Raw genomic sequence first — 17,930 nt, forward strand, 5'->3', positions numbered from 1 at the left:
TAATGATTCTTCATATCCTGAGTGGAATGGATCAATGGATGGGGCTCTTTCCAGATTAGTCTGCTCTTTATTCCTTTGTCATATCATGGTGCAGACAGCATCAAGATTCTACTGATAGGCATTTCAGAATTGGTCAATAAAGATGAATGTGTCAAAATATTTTGCTCGCTGAGTTGTTGAGTTTGCCATCAGCTTTGCATTTAGCATTACTTATGCATGTGACAATGCTGATATGCCAAGATACCTGTTCAGCACAGAGTCTCTCAGGCTGCTGGTTCTTGGCAACAGTCACTTCAGATATCAGCGTTGGATTATTTAGCACAGCAACCCAGCTGCACAATCTGCTGTTATGTAGCTGTACGGCAAGCAATCCCAGTTTCCAGCCTTTGTGAGCAGGCTGATTGCCAATTACATCGCTGATATTGATTTTTTTGTTGTTTACACTTCAATCACAGCACTTGTCAGTAAGGATCCTTAACTATTCCACTTGGTCGGAATGAATGATTCCACTTTGAATACTAAGGAATAAGCACAGCTACAGATGTTATTGATAAAGTAATACCTGGTGTTCAGCTGATTCACCATGAAACATTGGAATTGACTAGTTGCTTGAGAAAGAGGATCCTTTGGAACTGTACATGCTTTCCATTCACTCTGCAAAGGTGGCCAAGAAACTGGTCAACAAGCACCATAAACTCCGTGTGAGCTTGATGCATGTTTTATTGCCGACAAGGGTTAAGGCTTTCAGGCACATTCATAGCCGAGGCCCACTTTAGATAAAGTGTCACAGTGCATGTGTTGGTCGGAATTTTTTTTTCCCCTTTTCCTTCTCAAGAAAGATTTAGAAACGTCCATGAATTGTTTTCCCTGTGCATTTGGTAATATCTTGCAAATCTGGTATTGGGTATGCGAGTGTTGTGCTCTGGTTACTGGAGCCAATTATCTTTTTAGAATTGCAGTATCAAGGACGGCAGCTTGGGATTGGGCACTCTCATGGATTTTCTGTTTTCCTTCAGATGCTTGAGGAGCCATTTGTTTCACTTGAGGTGTGCAAATCCATCCAGCCATTTTTTGTTTTTGCATTTGTTTCATTATCATTCATGCAGAGAATCTCTCTTTTATTTTGGTGCTATTCAATTTGCTTCTCATCAATAAAAAAAGCGGCCAATTTATCTTTTTGGAAATTATATGGTGCTTTTCATAGCTGAGTATATTTTAGATCATCCCTCAAGCCAGCACGTTATGTTGCTAATACATACACTGAATATCTTCCATCAGTTCCAGGTTTAAGTGAGCTCATGAATCCACGTAAGTTAATGGTATAGAAAAACTTTCCTGGCTGTTCTTTGTCATTAGTATTAAGTACTCCTAAATTAATGTAGTCAGTCTTTAAGTAACCTTATTGAGTAATGTAGACAGTGTATAATTGATTCAACCAAGGATTTTTAATTAGATTAGCACTAATTAAGACTTAAAAATAACAGTCTTATCAGGTTTGATGCCTGTTTTACTTAAGGCTTTTCCTGGAAAGTCCTGTGTGCACTCTTTAGAACAATTATATAGATGTTAAGAGTCAAATCATTTGTCCGTGTTTCTAAGTTAATGATGTACAGGATAAATTGCGAATACGAAAGTTACTGATTTTGCTGGTAGGAGAGTGATGGTGTGGGTGGGCACTGCACTAAAGGTAGGGCCTGGTCATTCTTCGATGATATTAGAAGGCAATTCTTCACAAGTAGAGTATACTTTTATCGAAACGCTACTGAGGCCAAGTCAGTTTAAAATTTCAAATGAAAACCAATATATTTTGGCTCAGCATGGATATTTGGGGATATAGAATTGTAGAGGGTAATTTATAGTTATACAATTCAATCTCCAATTGTAAATCAGTATTAGGCACAGATCAGTTTTGCTCTGAATATCATGAGTTTTGATCTTCAAATACGATTTTCTTCAATCACCCAAAGACTGAGCTGAACTTAATTGAAGGAATTGGTGAATTTTGGCAAAAGATGACTCACAAAAGAGAAGCTGTTGGGAACGTGGGTGGATTTGTGGGCTGGGAATGTGGCCAGGTATGTGGCTAGAGAAAGGGCTGGGTGTGTGGCCTGGTTTGCGAGACAAGTGTGTAGTTGGGACTATGGACAGAAAGATTTTGGAGGTGGGTGAGAGGCAATAAGGAAAAGGTATTCAGGGCATATGTGTATGTCACAAGTTAAAGCTCCTAAAGATAGCAGAGTCAGGGGATATGGGGAGAAGGCAGGAACAGGGTACAGATTGGGAATGATCAGCCATGATCACATTGAATGGCGGTGTTAGCTCGAAGGGCCGAATGGCCTACTCCTGCACCTATTGTCTATTGTCTAAGTGCGTGCATATGTATGCATGCATGTATGATTGAGCATTTGCATATTTGCAGGAGCTAATGTTTGTATATGCAAGTTGGTAATCAACCTTGTGCCTACCACCTGTGAGTATTAATTCACACACAGCAGAGTCTAGTATCTAGTTGACCTGATTCCTCAGGTCAATAAATCAAGACCCATTCTGTTAAGTGTAAACAAAGGCCACCAGTTGTCTACCGTTACCAGGATGCCACATCCGGTTATAAGCACATGCATCTTTGACCTGAATTTGGTGTCATCCCACTGTGTGACCACACACCCATATTCCAATCGACTCTACAGGGACGACAGATGGCGCAATGGGCTAAGTGTTCGGCTCGCAACCGAAGGTAGCCGGTTCGAATCCCGCTTGGAGTGCATACTGTCGTTGTGATCTTGGGCAAGACACTTCACCCACCTCTGTGTGAATGTGAGTGACTACGGCTCCTCCGAGTGGTGGTCGGAGGAGCCGTAGGCGCAGATTAGCAGCCACGCTTCCGTCAGTCTGCCCCAGGGCAGCTGTGGCTACAGAAGTAGCTCACCACCACCGAGTGTGACTGAGGAGTGAATGAATAATGCGATGTAAAGCGCCTTGAGTATTAGAAAGGCGCTATATAAATCCCATCCATTATTATTATTCATTATTATTAAAATAGTCTTGGCAAACAGACCATTTTGAAGATGAGACCTACTGTGCTATTTGTGGATGCAGTTTATGTTATACTGGAGAATGCAATACTCACTCGTGGGCTAATTTATTCTAGATGATGTTAAGGCTCTTGCATGTTGTTGTCATTACACTAATTCCACTAAATTGAGCAATTTGGGGAAGCCAGGAGGTGAGTCACTTGCTCATTGAAGGTGACCATTCAACCTATAGGTATTTATTAATGTAAAAAAAGATGTAGCATAGTCTCACCTTATGGCAGTCCATAGTTAGCTGTTCAGGTGCACATTTCTTAACCCATTCTGTTATATTATCCACCAATGCCATGCACTTTAACCCATGTTCACCAACCTACTGGCTGGGAGCTTAATGAACGCCTTCTTAAAATCCAAATACACCACATCCATTGCTTCCTCTCATGTCTTCTACTAGATACATCCTCAAAGAACTCCAATAGATTAGTCACAAAATGCTGGAGTAACTCAGCAGGACAGGCAGCATCTCATGATAGAAAAAATGGGTGACGTTTCGGGTTGGGAGTTAGTCAAAATGAGTTATATGCTGCACAACTGCTGTGATTCACACATGTAAAAGCAACCATAACCAATGGACAGGTCCCGATGCTGTCTACTCCTGCATGAGGCATCCGAGTTCTCCTGATAGGCAGCAATCTGCTCCCAACTAACAGCATTGGCTACAGGGGTTTGAATTAGCCGACCTTTGAATGGAGAGGCAGAGGACTCTTGGTCAATAAAAAGTTTTCTGTCATATAAACATCAAGAATCACGAGTAACTTAAATGGCCTCCACCCATGTTTCCAATGAAAACAGAAATCAGTTATATCAGCCTTGATAATGCAGTGCCAGCTGGCATAAATGTGCCTGTCATTTTCAAATAAATTGCTCCTGGTTCCGCATGAGCACCTCCGTGTCCTAGACAGCTTTTGCGATCTATCAGGCAGGTCATACAATGCACCAAGGATGTTGATATGCATCTGCTTCAGCATAGTATGTACTCTCTTCCTCTTGGAAGTTATCAGGCCTCCTTATCAGGCATGCTGTTTGTGTTATGGTGGAAGGTGACGGCAGGAGTAGTTGATGAGCGTTTGAAGTCTCTCCACAAGAAGGGAAATTATAAAATTATAAAGGGCCAATTTTTCTTGTGCATTGGTTCACATCAAGACATTTGAAAATCTGTTAATCAACACATCTGAAAGTGCTTCCATTGAACATTGGAACATTGATTCTGCATTATGTCGCATTTCTACTTGTATTATCTCCAGAGATCAAGGATGGAGAAGCTGAAAGATTGTAGTTATAATCATTTGTCACTGTTCTGTATCTCTGGGGTAGTGACTCACCTTAGCACAGCTAATAGAGTTGCTGCCTCACAGCCCCAGTGACTAGGTTCAATCCTGACCTGCGTCCATTGTAAATCACCCTCGGTGTGTAGGTGAATGTTAGAAAGTGGAGGATGTTGATAGAATTGTAGGGAGAACACAAGGAAAATCAGTGGGGGATGGGATTGCTCTGTTGGCATAGCTTTGATGAGTATATGGCCTCCTATGTTATAAGGAAATATAAAAGTAATACTATTAATTATTTGTATTTTGTATTTGTCGGCATGCATAATTAAATCTACAAGCTCATTTCAAAATATTCTTGAGGTTACTTCCAATAGGCTCAGTCAATGTTAAGAACTACAGTACGGTTGAGGGAGGAGCTTTTGGGATGGCATTGAGAAGTTTGAGTACATTTCTCATAAGCACACGGATCTCGAGCCTAAACGAAAGGAGTTCACCACTACCCAAATAACCCATCTGTCCTTCCTCTGTGGAAGAATCAATGGTGCTCAGAGCACCCTCATCAGTCACTTCAGGATCCAGAGAATCACAGTGAAAGCAAACCCTGAGGGATTGTTGAAGAATACCAAAAATCTGAATGCACACCATTGCCATTTAGAGAATGAGCCAACGAAATGCCCAACATATAATACAAATATTACATTGTATTTTGATCAGTTTTATGAAATGTTTATTTGAAACAATGCTAAATAAGATGGGGCTGCAATTTTATGTAAAACATTGCCTTTTCACATATCTGTTTCTAGCTTGGTCTAGCTGAGCTTTGTTTTAATATTCCACAGTACAATATAGTAATTGCAACCTTTTTTTTAATACTGTTTATGCTTGGGGTTTCCCTTTCTTTCTGCAAAGTCTGAGTCTCATTAGTATTACACAAACCAAGGAAATGGGCAGAAACCAAGCTACACATGGCTGTTAGGCTGCCGGTATTTGGACTTAGTGTGTAGCTAGATGAGACCACTCTCATCTAGATAAACAGTGGCCCACTGTGCAGCCAGTGTATTAACATTACCATGGGAAAAAAACAGAGCAATAATTATATAGGAAGAACACTGAAAGTTTATATTTTGTCCAACATGCTACAATGATGTTGAATGGCCAGCGATATTTGTGATAAAAATCAATGCAAAATTCAAGGCATGTGAAACATTCTTGGACATGGTGAAATGCTCCAATTCTTGAGTGGCCAAGTCAATCACCCAATCTGAACCCAATTGAGCATACCTTTTATATGCTGAAGAGAAAACTGAAGGGGACTAGCCCCCAAAACAAGCATAAGGTGGGCGGTAGGCGGCGCGGCTCTGGCCAGCAGCGGCCTCTGCAGCCTGTCCGCGTTTTTATTATTTTTTGTCTGTGTTTTTATGTAGTTTTTGTTATTTTATGTTGGGGTGTGTGTGTGGGGGGATGGGGGGGGGGGGTGGGGGGGGGGGGGGGGAAACTTTTGAATCTCTCCCTGCACTGGAGACCCGTCCTTTTCTCGTCGGGTCTCAGGTGTCGTTGAGGCCGCAACGAGGAGCGGCCTCCAACAGGAAGAAGCCGGGGACTCTGGTGCTACTCACCGTCGCCGTCGCGGAGCTGGCCGAGACCGGAGCGGGTGGAGCGGTGGAGGAGCGCTGCTGCTGCTGCTGCTGCCGATGCCGCTGCTGCTGCTGAGTCGGAGGCTGCTGCTGCGGGTCTGCGGGTCGGACGGCGGGAACCGGGAGCCCGCGGCTCCCTGGAGAGAGACCGCTTTTCGGGGCTCCTGCAACGGCGACTTCCCCCGCCCGAGTTGCGGGGTCGAAGAGCTCCTGGAGCGGGGCCTAACACCATTGCCCCGCGCGGCTGGAACGGCCGCGGGACTTTGCGAGCGCACACCGGGGGTTCCAACACCAAGACCCGGTGTGCGACCTCGCACCACCCGGCGTGGCTTCAATGGCCGCGGGACAATCGCCATCGCCAGCCGGGGGCTTCGACTTTGACTCTGACATCGGGGGGGGGGGAGAGTGCAGTGGAGAGATAAGTTTTTTTTGGCCTCCATCACAGTTATGTGATGGATGTTTATGTTAAATGTAATTATGTTGTGTCTGGGGTCTATTTGTGTGTATTGTATGGCTGCAGAAACGGCATTTTGTTTGGACCTCCAGGGGTCCAAATGACAATTAAATTGACTCTTGAATTGACTCTTGACTCTCTTGATAAGCTAAGGATGGCTGCAATACAGGCCTGGCAGAGCATCACCAGATAAGACACCCAGCAACTGGCGATGTCCGTGCATTGCAGACTTCAAGCAGTCATTGCATGCAAAGGATATGCAACAAAATACTAAACATGACTATTTTCATTTACATTGCTGTGTCCCAAACATTATGGTGCCCTGAAATGGAGGGATCTAAGTATAAACACTGCTGTAATTTCTACATAGTGAAACCAAAATGTATAAAAATATCATTTATTAAAATCTGACAATGTTCACTTTAACCACATGTGATTTTTTTTTCTATTACAAATCTCAAATTGTGGGGTGCAGAGGCAAATAAATAAATGATGGGACTTTGTCCCAAACATTATGGATGGCACTGCAGTACTTTACATTTGAGACTATCATGTAAGACTATAAAGTTTTATGTAGCTGTATTGTGTGGCATTGTTTTGGTGCTACCTGTTCGCTTTATCTTTACGAAAAGCTATTTAGAATCCTAGATTTTGTGTTTATTTAATGGATGCACACTTAGTTAATACAAGGAAAGAAGCTAATCACCGATAATCCCAATGTTTTATGACCCAAATGTTATAGTGTTCAGTATTTACAGAATTGACTATCTTAGAAGTAAATAATTTTATTTCCATAGACACTGCATCTGTTCATTTCATACAGTTTATGCACAGAAAGTTCTGCACTGATTTTTAAAATAGTTTTAACTTTTATTCCAGATCTAATTAGAAAAACATCGAAGAAAAATCAATGGTTAAAGTGCAGGGTTGAAGATGCCACCACATACAGGCTGTCTGTAAAGGTTACATTTTGACTGAAGAGAATGAGAGATTTCTGGACTGTAAGGAGCGCTGGGATAATACAGCTAGAAGGATAACCTTTATCACTTGAAATGAAATATCTTTTGTGTTTGGTTTATTAAAGAACATATTCCACAGTGGCACTTGAAGTCAAGTAATTGCCTAAACCTGTGTTTGTAATTGCATTCATACATTTATGTATTGACATTTATTTCTGAAAATTATATTCCATGGGTATTAGTTAAGCACTTAGTCTTTGAAAGGGGGTGAATGTGGAAAAATGGATGAAATTCAAGATGTTCAATTTTGTTGCTGTCTTTAGATTCATCTTTTCAATTACAAATATAATTAAAATAGCATATGAAAGACAAATTGTAAATATTTTCTTTTAGCTTGTCCTTTGCAATGGTTATTTTTATGATGCTGCAATGGCAAGAACATTGTAACTGCACTTAAGATGTAGCAAATAATAGATCCCAAGAGTGAGATGCAGGCTGAAATCTAATTAAACGGTTCAAATGTTTATATATAGAATAAAGGATTCCAAGAGTGAATTACAGGCTAGAAACTAATCAAGCATCCCAAATAGTTGAAATATATTGAATAATAGATCCTCTAAGTGAATTACAGGAAGGGATTTAATCAAGCAGTTCAGATGGTTTATATACAGAAGAATGGATCCCCAGAGTGAATTACTGGCTGGAATCGATTGACTTAATAATCTATACACAGAATAAGGGATCTTACAGGCTAGAATCTTAATCATTTTTGATGTTTGGTGAATTACATGCTTGGAATATACTCAAAAGTTTCAGATAATTTAAATAAAAATGGAGAACGAGTTATGGGCTTATAACTGTGAACTGTAGGTTATGCATTGAGTAATAAATTGAGGTAAAAAATGGAATGCTGTAAAAGGCATGCAAATATATCTTAAATAGAATACGAATATCTATGAATGAGTTTCAGATTAGAATCTGATTTTGAGTTATTCAAATTAATTGTATGCACAATAATATGAACATATACGAGAAAGACCATCTGGCTTGCTTCATCCTGAGAGAAATATAATCTACCATTTCATCATTTATGCTAAAGCACAAGTCAGAGAATGAATACGTGCTGTTAAAATAATGGGCGTCACCAAATTTAAACACATTGCTCGCATGGTGGTAGATTCATGAACCTCACAATGAAATGGTATATTTTCTTGTAAAACACTTCTTCAATTCATGGAGGACCTTTGCACAGATGGGAGTTTTCTTTTTGGTAGGGAGCAATGTTTTCCATGCATGAGAAAAATACATTTCTTAAATCGAATTTATTAATCAATGGTTTGAAAACATGTTAAAATATTTAAACAAATATATCAATATATTAATCTCGGTCAACTATGTCCATCACTAAATGCCCAGGTGGGATGGATGAGTGTAATTATCATTGTTCAAAGCTGCCAGGAGCTTCATTAAAATGTACCATTCCTGATTCATGGCTGACATACATGTTATAAATCATGTTTGGAATTGTATGAAGGTATGAAAGCAGTATGAAGGTATAAAGGTTTTTAGAAATCTAATTTCGTTAGTTACTTACTTTTCTCATCATTTATGAACAGGATGTGCCAACATTTTTATTTTGCTATTTGTGCCATTGCTGGTACAAAAGACAGTGCTTTTATTTTAGATGATTAGGCAATCATCCACGATAATCCTTAACTTCGCAAGTCTGCATTCTCAGTCCCCTTCTTTACTCCTTATACACCCATGAGACAAATCTAATTCCATTTTCAAATTTGCAGATGACACCGCCATTGTGGGCAGGATATCAAATTATGATGAGACGGAATACAAGAGATTGAGAACCTCGGGTCGAGGCAACAACCTTTTTCACAATGTCAGCAAGACAAAGGAGATAATGATCAACTTCAGGAAGCGAAGTGGTACACATACCCCAGTTTGCATTGATGGCTGAAAACTTCAAATTCATAGATACAAGATACAAGAGATACAAGATACATTTAATTGTCATTTGGACCCCTTGAGGTCCAAACGAAATGCCGTTATAGGAGTAAATATCACCAACAACTTCAACTAGATCACCCACATTGAAGTAACGACCAAGAACGCACACCAACACTACTATTTCCTCGGAAGGATTAGGAAGTTCGGCATGTCCACAACTTTTACCAACTTCTACAGACAAAAGGTATAGAAGTGTGAAAACGCACACCATCAGATTCAGGAACAGTTTCTTCCCAGCTGTTATCAGGCAAATGAATCATCCTACCACAATCTAAGAGCAGTGCTGAGCTACTATCTACTTATTTGATGACCCTTGGACTATCCTTGATCAGACTTTGCTGGCTTTACCTTGCACTAAACGTTATACACTGTAAATGGATCGATTGTAATCAATGCATTGTCTTTCTGTTGACTGGTTAGCATGCAACAAAAAGCTTTCCACTGTACCTCGGTAAACGTGACAATAAACTAAACTGAAACATAACTGAATGTAATAACATGACAAGTGTGAACAGTAATTTTATGAACCTTACAATGAAAAGAGGAATCTGTACTTACAATAAAATCTTCCTTCAATTCATGGAGTAGTTTTATATTGTAGCTTTTTGTTGCAGTGAGTAATGTCTCAAATATTTTCAATATTAGAGTATATAAGGCTGAATTGTGATTGGTGCAAGTTTTTCCACGGAAAATAATATAACCTGTATATATATGGGAACAATGCCAAAATTCAAGGTATGACATCTATCTTGTGATAGGAAGTAATATCTCAACAATCGCACTGTTATTATATAGAATTCTACACATTATTTATGAGGATCTTTCATTTAAACTTTATTGGACCAAGTTTTGTTTTAAACATGCCAGAAGGTGGCGGAGATTGAATATGACCGTCTATGAAATTAATTTTATTCGTAATTTATTTATTAAATGTATTAATCTCTGCCAATTGCGCCGATCATTACATTCAGGTGATCCTGGTGTGAGTAATAGTAGGCAATTTCAAAGATGGCAGGAGTTCAACTAAAAATGACAGGGATATGAAGGGTCTGCATGCAATTTCCTGATTCATGGGTGATTTGGCACTCATAGAACAGTTTACAATTATAAAGGAAATTGTTATTAGAATCTCTTCACTTTAAATGCCTACTTTTCTCAGCACTTAACAAACCATTGCACCAATATTTCTCTTTTGTTGATGTCACTGTACAAAATGTTGCTACCAAAGGCAGGGTTTTAACAATCTTAAGATAGATATAGCATGTATAAAACCCCACGGCACAAGTTGATCATGAATCACATATTTACATTAATCCTGTATCACTCCCCTTATATTCTTCCCATATTCTCATTAACTCAACAGATTATATTAGTCACCCACACACGCGCGCCAATTTACACTGGCCAGTTTACTTATCTACCCACATGCCTTTGAGATGTTGGAGGAAACTAGTGCATCCAGAGTAAATTCACATGGTCATCGGGAGAACGTGCAAACTTCATACAGACAGCATTTGAGGTCAGAATTGAACTTAGCTCTCTGCCACTAATAGCTGTGCCATTGTGCCACAAGATCATTTAAAGAAATGGAAGCCATAAGAACAGAGCTGAAATGTTAAGTACCAGAGGGAATAGTTTTAAGTTGAGATAACATATTTAATACAGGTTACAGGGCAAGTTGCTTTACACAGATAGTAGGAGGTGTCTGGAAATGGTGGATGCAAATATGCCATAGAGACATTCAAACAGACACGTGAGCTAGCAGGAAATTGAGGGATCTAGACCATGTGCAGGAAGATGTGAAGTTTAAACTGGCATCATCATCTGCACAGATCTTGTGGGCTGCAGGGTCTGTTCCTGTGCTATGCTCTTTATTCATCTTATTCATCCTTCCATAGAGGTGCTCTAGTTACACTTACGGTATCTGTGCACCTCCGTTTAAAGAAGACATGGCAAGTGGCTGATGCACACACAGGTTCCTAATTCCTAAAGGAAACTGGAATAAAATATTTAATGGTACCATTGAACTATGTGAATGCCCAGTTTATAATTGCAACTCATTCACAAAGGGGGCTAATTTTACTTTTCAGATAATCCCAAAATTGGCAAAGGAAACATGAAGCTCAATACCAACTGAAATACCTAAACATACACTATGATGAAATAATCCAGGGTGACTGGCAGCCAGCACTGCGTTATGACCACACCCAACACTGCAAACTTAGTGTTTCTATCTTAATACAGTTAAGGGAAAACCCTTGTAGGATCAGAGCAAAGCACAAAGTCCTGGAGGAACTTAGTGGGTCAGGCATTAACTATGGAGGGAATGGACAGAGGACGTTTTGCTTTGGGACCCAAGTCAAGTCAAGTCACGTCAAGCGAGTTTATTTCTATTTCATGATTCAAAATAAACTGATGAAGATAATTATTTAAGCAAGTGGCCTATTAGTTTCTTACAATGGGCCCTTAAGCAATCCAAGAAGTCAAAATGTTACACATGTTTTACATTTAAGTCTTTCCTGAACAACATGCATATAACTAGATGGAAACAGTTCGCTCTGCCTTTATTTTCCTCAATCAAAACTAATTTGAACTCAGGAGAGGATCAATTTTGTCATTTAATTCTTTGATTAAACTCGATTTTTTCAAGTTAATAATGGTCCTTTGCACATCTTTATCTGAAATGCACTTTCTTCCCGTTTTTTGCATTAAGGTTTAGTTTTCTACATTTTATTGTGGATGTTAGATTACATTTTCATCAAAGGTGTTAATTATTCTCAGCACTATGCTTTCTAATCCAGAGCCCATAACATTATTTTCCAATCATTGATGATAAACCTGATTTTGTCCTTCAGTTTTTTGGGGGGGAATTCATCACAGGGAAACTGCCTTTGGCTGCTATTTTGCATTCCATGAAATATCAATATTCTGAATTATTATGGGTGTAAATAATTATAATCAAAGCAATAGTTCATCAAAAATATAGATATCCGCATGTGCATAATACGTGGAGTTATCTGGACATGAGTAATGATGTAATTCTTCACTCAAAAGCCAATGAACATAATTGCTGCAAAATTGAAGCACGTGTTCAAGAGAAAATGTGGTGCTTGACTGGGAACGAACGGCTAGTTCATGTTTCTTAGAGGAACAGTCCACACCTGAACCATTGTGGTTTGCAGTGAGATCTTCAGGTTTTTTGTAGAAGGGGACAGAGCGCTGACAGAACTTATACTTGCCCTTGCTCCAACTCTGACACTATGATGCCTGATAGAACATGTAGGGTAAGTTTGCAGGTGAAGCTAAAATAGATGATATCACGTACAGTGAAGAAGCGTATGAAGAAATACCTCAGGATCTTGATAGTAAGTGGGCCGATGAATGTTAAATGGATTCAATTAGATGCAAGGTGTTGAATTTTGGTAAGTCAAACCAGGGTAAGATTTTCACTGTTAGCAGTAGGGATCTGGGGTGTAATGTAGATGAGGGACCGGAGGGGTACAAAACATGAAAGTTAATTGAAAGTGTCATCACTGGAAGACGAAGTGTTGAAGTGGTTTTTAGCACCCATGCTTTCATCAGTAATGGCATTATAAAGAAATTGGGTTGTTATGTTGCCATTGTACAAGACGTTGGTCAGGCCGCATTTGGAGTATTGTGGTCAGTTTTGGTCATTCTGTACTGTTGTACTGTAAAGGTTTACAAAGATGTTGCCAGGTCTCAAGGGACAGTTATAGGGAGAGATGAACGTACACACTATTCTTCCCAAGGGTGAGGATATCAAGAACTAGAGGACATAGGTTTAAGGTGAGAGTTTAAAGATTTAGAAGTAAACTAGGGAGCAGCTATTTCACACAGAGAGTGATACGTATATGGAAGGAGATGTCAGAGAATGTTGTTCAGGCAGGTTCTATAACAACATTAAAAATATATTGTTTGTTCATGGATAAAGTAAGTTCAAAGGGATATGGGTTAAACGTGCACAAATGGAACTAGCTTAGATGGGCATTTTGGTCTGCATGAATGGATTGTGCCGAAAGGCCTGTTTCAATGCTGTGTCTCTATAGAGAACCCTGCTCATTAAGAGCTCTATCCACTCGGGCACTGCATAAATAAATTCAAGGTTTCCACATGAATTATGAATTTATGCTTAGTTACCAATTTGAGGAATCCTTTCGTTTTCTTGCTCCATGCACCACTTCTTTTATGTCATGAACAGTTCTGCAGTCATGAATCAAACTGCCACGAAACTGCATACAGCTCAATTTTAGTAAATTTCTTTGCATTATACATTTTCATTCTCTTTAAGATGATTTCAATTGGTGTTTTCATTCAAACATTTACTGTAGTAAACTCTGATCAGTGATCTGTTCAGCCAGGTAATCACATTGAATACTATGCGCAAACCAGGACCAGATGCAGCTTGCATACCAGTAAAGTGGTTTATTAATGTGATACTGTTACATTAAATATCTTCTGAGCAATGCAAATGCTGAAGAGTATTGTGCAGAAAATTATTCTAATTTTTTTTTTAATGATCTTGGAGCAACTAAACCAAATGACGTCAAAGGTTATGAGAAGGCAGGAGAATGGGGTTGAGAGGGAAAATAAGATCAGTCACGATTGAATGGAAGAGCAGGTCGACTGGCCTAATTCTGCTCCCATGTCTTATGGTTTAAATTGAAAAAAAATCAGTTTAATAAGCCTAATGCTATAGGGTAGATGAGGAACTAAATTATTGTTTTATCTGAACAGTATTTGAATTAGAATCAGAATTAGCACATTATAAAAAAAATGTCAACCAAGTAAAATGATCAAGAAATAGATTTAGAAAAGAGAAACAGATTTTTTTCAAGAATTCGCAGTTGGTTTGGACAAGCAAGTAGAATGAATATTAGCAGTCTATGATGCATTCTTACACTAAAGCAAGACCAAGACAAGGAGAACAGAAGTACTGATTAGACTGTATTAAGGATGTAACATGATTAAAATTAACTTATGTTACTGTATACTATACATCTTGTATAAAGAGTTGGTCTAAATTTTACTTGTGCACCATTCATTAATTTGATAACATTATGTCGTCTCATTGGTTACTTTGTTGAAAGCTGATACACGGAAGATTTTTCAATTTATCTTAAACCTGGAAAGTTATATAGATGTATCACCTGTAGCAGTGCTTAATTCCTAATGCTGCAAGTATTCCAACAGCCTTGTTCCAAACAGACGTCTATATAGGCTAATGAGACAACACATTCAATAGTTCAACTAGAACTAGAAGAGGGGAGACATTGACAAAAAATATCCAGGATTCTATGAGAGATGAGGAGGCTTGCAGTATATAATGGATCATTGAATATTTATTTGATAAATATGAATACAATCATTAAAGTAAGAAAGCATCTAATTTAAGAGTAACGAGTTAAAAAGATGAGTAGAAGGTATGTACCAATATGGATTTTGAGAACATGGTATACAAAGCATGCAGCTGAGTATTCTGTACAAATTACACTAAAAAAGATAGGCTAAACTTGGAAAATTTTTAGATATCTATATTCGATCACATTGCCACAGAGGCAAAATAAAGGTAAAGTAAACAATGACACCAAGTGATTGTTAATCTACACATTTTGTGTAGGAGTTTTCTGGCAAAGACTGATTTCTCCCTGAAGAGAAAGATGGATTTCATATGAGGGTGGGGGATCGTCACTGGAAAGTGGCTATTTGAGGCTAGAAGGAGATTTAATGGATGCAATGGATAGAAGGAAGTAAATGTTTACACTGAAAGGAAAGTACACATTACAGAAATATATAAATGACATCTGATTTTCCACTCAACCCATACTTGGATTTTCTGGTGGAAAGTAATCAAGGGCAGAAATACTTACTGCCTTTCACTTTGACACACACTCTAAAGCAGTTGTAGAATTATTACCAACAAATTTTATTTTCTGGGGGGCTATAATCTATCAGGTGAACAGAAACTGCTCTCACCAACATGGTTTGGACAGATTTTCTCACATCACATCTACAGCTGACAAGGAAATAAGCTTTGCTGGTTTCTAATCATGCTCCCTCCAAAACGTGCAAAAATAACTTTAAATTGTAACAGAAACCAAAAAAGTATTTTTGATAATGTGATACTTTAATTATTTTACACAATGAACACATTGACTTTGTAATACTGGCAAAAATTATGAAAACATACAGTGCCCCCATAATGTTTGGGACAAAGACACATCTTTTATTTATTTGTCTCTGTACTCCACAATTTGAGATTTGTAATAGAAAAAATTACTTGTGGTTAAAGTGCACATTGTCAGATTTTATTAAAGGGTATTTTTATACATTTTGATTTCATCATGTAGATATTACAGCTGTGTTTATGTATAGTCCCACATTTCAGGGCACCATAATGTTTGGGACATATGGCTTCACATGTGTTTGTAATTGCCCAGGTGTGTTTAAATGCCTCCTTAATACAGGTATAAGAGAGCTTTCAGCATTTCTCTCAGTATTTCCTCCAGTTGTTCCATCACCTTTGGAAACGTTTATTGCTGTTTATCAAAGTTGTGCTAATGAATGTCAAAGAAGCCATTATGAGACTGAGAAACAAGAATAAAATTGTTAGACATCAGCCAAACCTTAGGCTTACCAAAATCAACTGTTTGGAACATCATTAAGAAGAAAGAGAGCACTGGTGAGCCTACTAATCACAAGAGACTGGCAGGCCAAGAAAGACGTCAACAGCTGATGATGGAAGAATTCGCTCCATAATAAAGAAAAATCCCCAAGCACCTGTCCGACAGATCAGAAATACTCTTCTGGAGTCAGGTGTGGATTTGTCAATGAACACTGTCTGCAGAAGACTTCATGAACAGAAATACAGAGGCTACACTGCAAGGTGCAAACCACTGGTTAGCTGCAAAAATAGGATGGCCAGGTTACAGTTAAAAAATTGTAAATTCTTGAGTTGGCAAGTCAATCACCCGATCTGAACCCAATTGAGCATGCCTTGTATATGCTGAAGAGAAAACTGAAGGGAAGTAGGCCCCAAAACAAGCATAAGCTAAAGATGGTTGTAATACATGCAGAGCATCACCAGAGAAGACACCCAGCAACTGGTGATGTCCATGAATCGCAGACTTCAAGCCGTCATTGCATGCAAAGGATATGCAACAAAATACTAAACATGACTACTTTCATTTACATGACATTACTGTGTCCCAAACATTATGGTGCCTTGAAATGGGGGGACTATGTATAAACACTGCTGTAATTTCTACATGTTGAAACCAAAATGTATAAAAATGGCTTTTATTTAAATCTGACAATGTGCACTTTAACCACATGTTATTTTTTCTATTACAAATCTCAAATTGTGGATTACAGAGGCAAATAAATAAATGATGAGTCTTTGTCCCAAACATTATGGAGGGCACTGTACATGAAAATGTAAAATGTGCATTAACTAGCATCATCTGGGTAATAACAGGGCCTAGATGTTTACTCCAACTTTATTATTTTCTTTACAGTTCTAAATTTCAATCATGCTAGACAAACACTATAGATGAAGATTACTTTTGTGCACTTGTCGCAAGAACTTTATAAACCAAAAATGTTAAACACACCTTGAATTTCGCCATAATCTCTCCATATTTGGAACAATTATATAAATAGTGTGCTATACTCAAACCTTGTAATTTTTCAATTTCAAGGCAAGCAAAAATAACCTGGAATTTGCATTAAATATAGCAAAACCCCCAAGGAGCTTCACAGTGGAAAGAGGTGGATAATTTAGGAAAGTTAGTCAAAGGCACATTTAAAAAGCTAGGTTTAATGAATCTTTGTAAAGGCAGGAATGGAAGTAGCAAGGTGGCAAAATTTGTAGGAGTTATAAAAACCTAGCAATGATGGCAGAAGAATAAGATGATGGAGAAGGGAATTGCTGGGCGCAGCAGACTAATGTCAGAAAACTGTGCATAAAATGTACAGCTGAAGTATTCTTGACCTTTTTGTTATTACAAAATCATTGGAATGCATTCTTGAAGCAACTGCAAGATAATTGCCCAAAGACGGAAGTCAAAATTTTGGTTCAATATTGGAGCAATATTCATGCTTTTTGAAAATGATTATAGGAACATTGTTAAATTGATAAGTGGTTGTGCATTTTAAGCCATGAGGTTGCACCATGTTCTAAAATGTTGCATGAATACGGTTGTAGTTTATCCATGCTGTTGGGTTAAGCTAAGCTGAGATTTTAGGCGTGTGATTTGCCAGCCATTGTTCCTTCACTGTTCATTTTAATGAGCAGGAGGATTTTGAGTTGTCAGTCAGCATACAGTCAGAAATATCTGTCTGGTGGATTTCTTTTGTAAAGTTTATTGACTGCTGACTGAGGCTTCAAATTCACTTCAGTCATCAGAAATATCAATTTATAATGAAAATTGTTTACTTAAAGGCCTAGTGAAAGCTGCAAGACAGAGAGAAACTTAACTAGGATC

At 38.5% G+C, this 17,930-nt stretch overlaps 1 long non-coding RNA gene across 3 annotated transcripts in view; it reads left to right on the forward strand.

Moving 5' to 3' along the window:
* Positions 1-15,129, forward strand: part of LOC129710743 (uncharacterized) — a 175,037-nt gene extending 159,908 nt beyond the window's left edge. For 2 of the 3 annotated variants that reach the window (XR_008725720.1, XR_008725722.1), the window contains one exon: positions 7,325-9,166. This is a non-coding gene — a long non-coding RNA (uncharacterized LOC129710743). Of the gene's footprint in view, positions 1-7,324; positions 9,167-9,203 lie in introns of those variants that run through there. The other variant, XR_008725721.1, reaches the window with a different exon arrangement.
* Positions 15,130-17,930: the final 2,801 nt, after the last annotated feature.

Source organism: Leucoraja erinacea, chromosome 28, assembly GCF_028641065.1.
Source record: "Leucoraja erinacea ecotype New England chromosome 28, Leri_hhj_1, whole genome shotgun sequence".
NCBI lineage: Eukaryota > Metazoa > Chordata > Chondrichthyes > Rajiformes > Rajidae > Leucoraja > Leucoraja erinaceus.